Here is a 10,717-nt window from a genome sequence, read left to right on the forward strand (position 1 = left end):
GTGACTTTAATTAATGTGTGTGTGTGTGTGTGTGTGTGTGTGTGTGTGTGTGTGTGTGTGTGTGTGTGTGTGTGCTGTTCTCAATATCTACACTAATGACTTAAGGATACAAGTGTTTGACTGGCATCTCTGCCAAGAAACACAAACCACATATACGCGCTGACACACAGCACAGGAAACAACCCAACAGAACCAGAGCAGGCTGAAAAGACCCAGTGAGTCAGACACAAAAGAAATGCTCTTTCACTTGACTTTGAACATGAATGTGGAATGAAACGTTCAGTGGATCCTAGAAGAAAGCATAGAGTGATCATTTTCTTTGAGCATTCTCTCTCGCACGCACACACACATACACATACGCTCAAAGAGAGAATTTTAAATCAAAAGTTCTTTTCTACTAAAAAAAAAAAGGACAGATCAGAAGCAGAGCCATAAGACTCGACAAAAAGTCAGTCTTCATATTCCTACCACAAAGTCAGGTTTTATAAACTTGCTGATATTATTATTATTATTATTATTATTATTATTATTAATTGTAGGTCATAGTATTTTGAGACAAAACAAGTATACAAAACCATCTCTGCTTCTAGCTCTTTTCTTCTAGATGTCTTTACTGATATCTGTCTTTTCATGAATAGTAATTGACTGGATTTCACTGAATTTCAAATTAACATGCGAGCATTGTACTGTGTAAAGAATTTCTCGAACACAATAACGTCTGTAAATAACGTCTGTCACATCTCTAATGTCTGTTAGACTTAGTGTATACAACGATATAGTATATGAAGAGTTTGGTTCCAAAACGCTATATAGCCAATTCCATTGTTTCGAGAAAAATCACTTTTTCTGATTACGGGAAGTGATAAAAGGAAAACCACTGCATCCTGTTTTAAAATTTATTGACTAACTCCTTAATGATAATAAACTTCATAAATGAAATCCAGAACTAATTAACAGCTTTTAACTGAACCAAGTAATTGTTTTTTTGTCAAGTTGCTACATATCCACGCCACAGCATTTTTCCCCAAAATGCTACATATCCCTTTCTATTTAAAGTGTATTTAACCATGTTCTTTCATGAAAGATTATTTTATAGATTTTTTTTAGATTATTTTATCAAAATTATTCATAACTCAACGTGAAATTGTCCAATAAATGCGAGAAGTGACGAAGCGATTTCCTACTTTATGGGCACAGCCATCTTAGAAGACTTCGCGCCAATGGCAGCCTCTGATTGGCCAAATGGATATGTCTGGTTTTAAGAAAAATCTGTGACGGCGCTTGCTGTGTTTTGGAATGAAAGGCCGTAATGCAGTGTGTAAATCAATCGCAGATATCGTGTTTTGGCGAAAACTGAATATGGTACGAGTAAGATATGATAATTGCTGATGGTTTGGTGGCAGGAGTTTCAATTTTTCAAATTTGGCATTTATCGCATTTTGGAACCAAACTCTTTATATACACTAATATGAGATCAAGTTTAACTAATTTTCCTGTAAAACAAGGTGATAAAAGTGTTTATCTGAAGTAGCAAAAAAAAGCCTGTTTATTTATTGATTCCCATTTATTTACTTATGAATTTTTTCATTCAGTTCCATTGTATTATCTAACTAAATTTTCATTTTTATAAAATTATAGCTTCAAGTATTTATAGAAACAGGTGAAGTTTAACCTGGAGCAAGACAGTATTAAAATGTACTGGTAGGGGTCATGCTTACAACATTAATCATGCTTTACGTATTACTTATACACAAAAGACACATAAGTTCATTAAAAAAAAAAACACCGTAAAAGCACTTTTGTGGACAATTTTATTCCATCAATTACCCACGGGGGCAGAACCAATGGGGAGCAGCCATTGCCAGCCGGAAGTGACGTACAGTTGTTGATTCCGGGTTATTGGGTGCAAGTAAACAAGCAGTGTTCTGTGGGTTGAGATTCGAGGTGAAAGGAGGTGTTAAAGAAGCAAAATATGGCTAGCAACTTTGATGAAATGGGTGTTAATGGTTATCTATTTGAGCCAGAGATGGAGGAGGCTTGTGAGGACAGTGAGTCATCACATTCTAGTGATTCGGAGGAGGAAACTGCCACAAGAGATGTGCGTGACGGTAGATCCAAAATGGCTACCACTCCATGGTGTCGATGCGGGCAGTGCTCTGTCATGAGAACTGACATGGAGTCCTACTGTTGTCAAGAACATGAACTCATTGCAGACCGCTTTGACAGCTGCATTACATCCACCCTGAATCTGCATGAGTATGTCCTTCACAAACCGTCCCTGGAAATGGCCTTCATTGACGGCATGATCAGCGGGTACCTCCAGGGACCAGCACCTAAAGGGGAGCTGACGGACAGGCAAGTTCCCAGTCAAGTAACTTCAGAGCACGTTGAATAAATATAGATCTAATACTTGCAACAGATCTTTATTTTATTGCACATATCTATTATTTCATAGCAATGTGTGCAAGTAGATTTGCAATCAGACAAAACAACAACTGTGCGTCACTACCGGTGCTGGAACAGCCCATGAAGGAGGCAACATGTTGCTGACCATGCCTGACTGATGGAGCAGTGACTTAAAACTCGCACATACTTGACAAGAGCTTATGACGAACGTTACATGACGGAATCACTGGTATCATACGTGATCTTTTGAAATAGCTAGTAATTTAAGTTCACTACAGGTACACTGTAAGTAACGTTAGGCTACATCCACCTCATCTCATCTCATTATCTGTAGCCGCTTTATCCTTCTACAGGGTCGCAGGCAAGCTGGAGCCTATCCCAGCTGACTACGGGCAAAAGGCGGGGTACACCCTGGACAAGTCGCCAGTTCATCACAGGGCTGACACATAGACACAGACAACCATTCACACTCACATTCACACCTACGGTCAATTTAGTTATGGTGACGGTAGATCCAAAATGGCTACCACTCCATGGTGTCGATGCGGGCAGTGCTCTGTCATGAGAACTGACATGGAGTCCTACTGTTGTCAAGAACATGAACTCATTGCAGACCACTTTGACAGTCACCAGTTAACCTAACCTGCATGTCTTTGGACTGTGGGGGAAACTGGAGCACCTGGAGGAAACCCACGCAGACACGGGGATAACATGCAAACTCCGCACAGAAAGGCCCTTGTCGGCCACGGGGCTCGAACCCGGACCTTCTTGCTGTGAGGCAACAGCGCTAACCACTACACCACCATGCCACCTGGCTACATCCACATTAATACGTTTCAGTTTTAAAATGACAAGCGTTTTAGCGCTGTATCAGAAATCATCTCCATCCATACGAAAATACGTATCACATGACCATTCACGTACACTGGACATGTGCATGCCAGTATAAACAGCAAATACCGCTTATTTTTTTTCCAGAAAGGGTGATGTGACAGGAGCGTGATGAATCAGGGAAGGATATGTCATGATAGCTAAGACCCAGTCAGGAAGCGAAGGTGTGATCGTTTCTAAACGTCTCCGTTTTCGCCTGTTGTCACCAAAACGCTACCACAGACGTTAGTTTTTAAACTAAAACTCTGGAGTAGTGTGGACACCAGGTGTAAACATCGCAAAAATTATGTGTTTTAAAATGAAACTGTATTAATGTAGACGTAGCCTTAACCTAACTAGGTAGCTAATATTTGCTCATGTCTCATCTCATCTCATTATCTCTAGCCGCTTTATTCTGTTCTACAGGGTCGCAGGCAAGCTGGAGCCTATCCCAGCTGACTACAGGCGAAAGGCGGGGTACACCCTGGACAAGTCGTCAGGTCATCACAGGGCTGTATTTTCTCATGTAAAATATGTAAAAAGCACATACAGGTCTTAGATAGCGAATTCTAAATCAATTGTTGAAATAAACAAAAAAAAAACAATATATATAATCGTTTACAATACAATTTATTGGATACAATGCATACTATAAACAAATCAATGAAAAAACAACTATATACCTATAATTACAGCGAAAAGTGAAAAAGACCCTAGTCCTGTCCTGACAATGGAGACTCCTTCTATAAATACTAAATAAATGACACAGACTATGTGTCAGCCCTGTGATGACCTGGCGACTTGTCCAGGGTGTACCCCGCCTTTCGCCCGTAGTCAGCTGGGATAGGCTCCAGCTTGCCTGCGACCCTGTAGAACAGGATAAAGCGGCTAGAGATAATGAGATGAGATGACACAGAACAAAATGTCGTCATATCAACAACTTATACACATTTTTCAGTGACCATTTTTATGTGAATCATCGACCGTACAAGTTTTCTGTGTATGTTGTTACTACAGAAACGATACCATATTTGAACAACCACGTTAATATAAACTTGGGATTTGTATTCAAGTGAAACTATTGTCCGAGCTGCTGTTAAAGGAAATGAGTCAACATATCATGACCAATCAGCATTGAGAATTCAACAGCGCTGTGGTATCAATTAATAATGAACATGACATGCATGCTGTACTACTGTACCATGAAAATCAGTTTTTCCATTTTGACATTTTCAGGCTGTATGAATCTTCCCATGCTTCCTCTCCACAGGAAGTGTACAAGGAGTGACCTCAGAGGCAGGACATAGCGCAAGCAGATAGCTTCCTGTTTCCTGTGACACAGGGATGAAGGGAAGTGCTGTATCCGGGATTGAGCTGGGTACCTTCCTGTTCAGTACCGTGGAAACCAACAAAAGCCATTTATAGGAACAAAAGACGAAGCTCATCCCGCTCTTCAGGAACGCTTCTTTAGTTCTTCCAGTAGTGAGATGCAGGTGTGTGAAAAGACTAAAATTGGCTTAGGCCTTTACACAAAAGCACATTATTTCAGCACAGCAGTCTTCAGAGCGACATCTGGCATGCTGAGGAAACACCAAGCTGATCGAAACAAGAACACAAGTAAAAACATTTCTATTATCATCACAAGGTTTCACTTAATAATTATAATGATATCACATCACCGCCGTAGGTGACACCATTACTGTGTCCACAATAATAATATTATTGCACTCGCCAGTGCTTGAAGTGGGGGGAAAAAAAACGTAAGTGCCCCCTTTGTTGATACAGTGCAATTTTCAAGCTTTGAATGAATAAAACACTAAATTAGCAGTGTTTGGAACCTACTGTATACAGTATTACTTACAGAATTTAAAAAATAAAACTATTTCATCAGTCAAAAACTTTTTAACTATTTAAGTATCCAAAGGCACCTAGATTTTCAGGACAACTATTCTATCTTCTGCTTTCAAAGCATGTTTTACTGAAAGTTGCCAACAGTCGAAGTTATAGTTCCCGATCCATTACGGTCAGTGTTTCAGTCCACACCAGCCACATTAGAGGTGAGCAAAACATATACACTCGTGAGTCTAAACTCCATAGAAAACCACTGAAACATTGGCGATGACAAAAATATCTACACTACACTTTACCTTGATTAAAGATCATTAAAACACTTTCCCTTAATGCGTGAATCCATTTCATAGCTCAGTGCTTGAGTCACCATCATTTTCCATGAGTCATCCTTTATAGGCAATGAAGAATTCAGATCACATCACTTCAGTTTCTCAAGGATCACAGGTATAAAATGAAATAAATAAGAAAAGCAAGTTCAGTCGTGTTTCATTGTTTTCAACGATATTGTGATATTGACGACGGCACACTGGTGAAATTATTAGTACTGTCGCCTCACAGCAAGAAGGTTCTGGGTTTGAGCCCAGCGGCCGACAGGGGTCTTTCTGTGTGGAGTTTGCATGTTCTCCGTGTGTCTGTGTGGGTTTCCTCCGGGTGCTCTGGCTTCCCCCACAGTCCAAAGACATGCAGGTTAGGTTAACTGGTGACTCTAAATTGACCGTAGGTGTGAATGTGAGTGTGAATGGTTGTCTGTGTCTATGTGTCAGCCCTGTGATGATCTGGCGACTTGTCCAGGGTGTACCTCACCTCTCACCTATAGTCAGCTGGGATAGGCTCCAGCTTGCCTGCGACCCTGTCCAGGATAAGCAGCTACAGATAATGGATGGATGTGATATTGACTGACCAGTACAGCAATGTTACATTACATAATGACATCTCTTATCCAGAGTGATGTACAACATATCCAGAGCAACCTGGGGAGCAGTTGGGGGTTAGGCGTCTTGCTCAAGGGCACTTCAGCCATTCCTGCTGGTCCAGGGAATCAAGCCAGCAACCTTTGGGTCCCAAATCTGCTTCTCTAACCATTAGGCCATGGCTACCCCATGTTAGCCAAAGTAAATTATTCATTTTCAATAAATTAAACATAAAACTAATTTGAAGCAGATCATTAGAAAAGTTGACCTGGCGACTTGTCCAGGGTGTACCCCGCCTTTCGCCCGTAGTCAGCTGGGATAGGCTCCAGCTTGCCTGCGACCCTGTAGAAGGATAAAGCGGCTAGAGATAAGGAGATGAGATGAGATCATTAGAAAAGTGTAAATACCATCATAATGGATGCTAGTTAAAACATTTTGTTTATTTGCTCATTCTGTGTTAAAACTCACCCATGGCTCTTGTTTAAGAGCAACATGTCAGGAAGGAAACCCTGTAAACAGTGAGATTGTTGCCTGAGATAGGTTAACATGTTTTTGCATGCTTAATAAATGTCTTTTCTTTCTTTAGATTTACAACTCCAATTCCAAAAACTTGGGACTCTGTGTAAACTGTTAATAAAAACAGAATGTGACAATTTGCAAATCATGGAAACCCTATATTTCATTGAAAATAGTACAAAGAAAACATATCAAATGTTGAAATTGAGAAATTTTATTGTTTTTTGAAAAATATATTTCCATTTTGAATTTGATGTCGGACGGAACGGTGGTGTAGTGGTTGGCGCTGTCGCCTCACAGCAAGAAGGTCCGGGTTCGAGCCCCATGGCCGGTGAGGGTCTTTCTGTGCGGAGTTTGCATGTTCTCCCCGTGTCCTCGTGGGTTTCCTCTGGGTGCTCCGGTTTCCCCCACAGTCCAAAGACATGCAGGTTAGGTTAACTGGTGACTCTAAATTGACCGTAGGTGTGAATGTGAGTGTGAATGGTTGTCTGTGTCTATGTGTCAGCCCTGTGATGACCTGGTGACTTGTCCAGGGTGTACCCCGCCTTTCGCCCATAGTCAGCTGGGATAGGCTCCAGCTTGCCTGCGACCCTGTGGAACAAGATAAAGCGGCTAGAGATAATGAGATGAGATGAATTTGATGTCAACAACACATTTCAGAAAAGTTGGGACAGCTGCAACAAAAGACTGAAGAAGTTGTGTAATGCTGAAAAAAAAACTAATTGCAACAGGTCAGTACATCCGTAACATGACTGGGTACAAAAAGAGCATCCCAGAGAGGCGGAGTCTCTCAGAAGTAAAGATGGGGAGGGGTTCACCACTCTGAAAGGGCAAACAGTGTAACAATTTAAGAACAACGTTCCTCAATGTAAAATTGCAAAGAATTTGGGATTACATCATCTATGGTACATAATATCATTAAAAGATTCAGAGAATCTAGAGAAATCTCTGTATGCAATAGACAAGGCTAAAAACTGACATTGGGTGCCTGTGATCTTCAGGCCCTGGGGAGACACTGCATTAAAAGCAGACACGTGTCTGTAGTGGAAATCACTGTATGGGCTCAGAAACACTTCAGAAAACCATCGTCTGTGAAAACATTTCATTACTGCATCCATAAATGCAAGTTAAAACCAGATATAAACAATATCCAGAAACATCACCACCTTCTCTGGGCCCGAGCTCTTTTATGATGGACTGAGGTGAAGTGGAAAATTGTCCCGAGGTCTGATTAATCAAAAGCAGAAATTATTTTTCGAAATCATGGACACCACATCCTCCAGGCTAAAGAGGAGAGGGACCATCTGGCTTGTTATCAGTGCACAGTTCAAAAGCCAGCATCTGTGATGGTATAAAGATGCATTAATACACATGACATGGGTAGCTTGTACATCTGGGAAGGCATCATTAATGCTGAATGATATATATACGTTTCAGACAAAATCTTTTTCAGGGAAGGCCTTCCTTCTTTCAGCAAGACAATGCCAAACCGCTTTCTGCACATATTAAAACCGCATGGCTCCATAGTAAAAGAGTCTGGGTGCTAAACTGGCCTGCCTGCAGTCCAGACCTGTCTCCCATTTAAAACTTTTGGCACATTATGAAGCGCAAAATACAATAAAGGAGACCCTGAACTGGTGAGCAACTGAAACTGTATACGGTATCAAGCAAGAATAGGACAACATTTCTCTTTCAAAACCACAGCACTTGGTCTCCTCATTTCCCAAACGTTTACAGAGTGTTGTTTGTAGAGGTGATGCAACACAGTGGTAAACATGCCCCTGTCCTAACTTTTTTGAAACGTTTCTGACACCAAATTCAAAATGAGCATATATTTTTCAAAAGACAATAAAATTTCTCAGTTTCAGCATTTGATATGTTGTCTTTGTACTATTTTCAATGAAATATAGGGTTTCCATGATTTACAGTTTACACAGCGTCCCAATTTTTTTGGAATTGGGGTTGTAGATTGAAAATCATGCAACATAAAGGTTCATTTTGAAGAGTTGCAAGAGCTAAATAGCTCCTGAAATCTCTCACACTATCACATCTCCTGTTAGATATAAATGTGTGAATCTAACTTCCATTTCATTTCACTGTGTAGTCAAAATACAGTATATTACAGTATATACAGTATCATTATTTATATAATCCATTTGATTGAGGAAATGTTGTGCTATACACACAAACCCTGATGCATCGAGCACTGGTACTAAGCAACCTTCACAATAATATAATTACATGCCTGAGTGATTATTGGTGCATACCTGCTCCCAGAGTTAGCCATAATCAACCACACAGCTAGCAAGCTAATTAGTTTCCCCAATATGTACCACATACACATACAGGGGCTGCTTCAAACTTGATGGCGATGAGATTTTTACTGATTAAACATACAAAGGAGTGCTGATATTCCCACACTAACCTCCATTTAAGACACGACTCGTCTCCTGTTGCTTAAAAGTCAAGGATTTGTCTTATTGACTCTCTTTGAAACTCAGCACTTGCTTCTCAGCATAGTCAACACACACACACTTGCTTTGATTCATTATCAATGCAGCTGAAGTGTTTTATTAAAACGCCATGAGTATCTACATTACTCTCTTGAGATTGAAGCTGACTTTGAATCTGATTCAAAGGTTGTTTGGATATTAATCCAGGAATTTTAACGATCTAAAGGGTCCAAGAATGAAGATAAAAACAAGCTGGTCTTTAAAAATCTACCCTGTTGTAATTGATTATGGGTCATAAACCAGTAAACGGATCCCCCTGTGAGACACTGGAGATGGTTTCTAATTTAATTTAAGTGCATCAATTCAGCAGAAACACAGCACAGGAGCAAAAGGGTTTACTGGGTCGAAGCAAGTTAAAGAATTTTTAAAAAAGGAGAGCACCAAGATTACAATTATTGATTTTCAGGCTTTATGAATAATATTGATGTAGGAAGCAGTGAGAAAATAGGACAGCTATTTCACATCGTTCTTTTGGCAGACTCTTTTATAAGCGAGAGCGAGTACATTTTAGCACGTGAAGGAAAGCTACACGGTTTCTGAGTTTAAAACCATGATGTAAAAATTATATCTTCACTAAGGAATAAAACACAACAATAAGTGTTTTTATACAGTGTTGTTTTTATACAACGACTCTGCCATTGACTCTCGAAGTGTTTTATTCCTCTTATACGACAGCAATTTTATAACCATTACAAGTACACTCACTGGCCACTTTATTAGGGACACCCATGCACCTTCTGCTTTATGCAGTTCTCTAATCAGCCGCCTTGACAACAACGCAATGCATAAAATCATGCAGATACAAATCAAGAGCTTCAGTTAATGTTCACTTCAAACCAGTGGCGGCTGGTAGTCTTTCAAACAGGGGAGGCTGGTCGGTTACGATATTTCCAGATTTTAAAAGAAAAAAACACATCAATTTTGTCCATACTCTTGCCTCTGATCTGGCTGATTGTTGGCAGCATCACAAACTGTGAAATAACAGGTTCTTTTGGCCCATTAGCTTACTGTCCAATATACATGATGGTGGTGTTGGGGGGGGGTATATTTTAACATTTTATATTTTAAAATTGTGGCATATTGTTCAAAAATTGATCATTATTGAAAGCAGCTCTTTGTCAGGAACCTCAGCAGTAACAGCAGAGTGTTCTGGAATAGGCACAAGCACTGACCTTGGGAAGCCAAACATAGAGCTGGGTGCCACACATTTCATTCAATGACACTTTCCCTATATTTTACTTATTTTGACTGAGAAATGTTTTATTGACAATTTTGATAACCCTTCACTTTTAATCCAGGTCTGTAGTGTGAAATGTTCTTGGCTGTGTTTTTGTTTAAAAATGTTTTCCAAATTGTAGCTGTGTTTAATTAATATCCAGAAAAATATATATTCCAATATACTCAGTATAAACATTTTAAATAGATTCTATATTTTTGGTCCATCCATGACATATTACTAAAGTAGCCTATTTACTGTTGTTGATGTGGGTCACTTGCTGTTAGCCAATTCACTTTCTCGTACCAGGAGAGCTGAAAGGAACGAGTATTATTCCCTATCTTTTTCACCAAGTCAGTTTGAGGCGTTGGTCTACCCTGCTCTTTAATTTTAATTTTTTCCTCGAAAGGAAGACTGGCAAATGGCTTCGCCAA

Source organism: Neoarius graeffei, chromosome 27, assembly GCF_027579695.1.
Source record: "Neoarius graeffei isolate fNeoGra1 chromosome 27, fNeoGra1.pri, whole genome shotgun sequence".
Taxonomy (NCBI): Eukaryota; Metazoa; Chordata; class Actinopteri; order Siluriformes; family Ariidae; genus Neoarius; species Neoarius graeffei.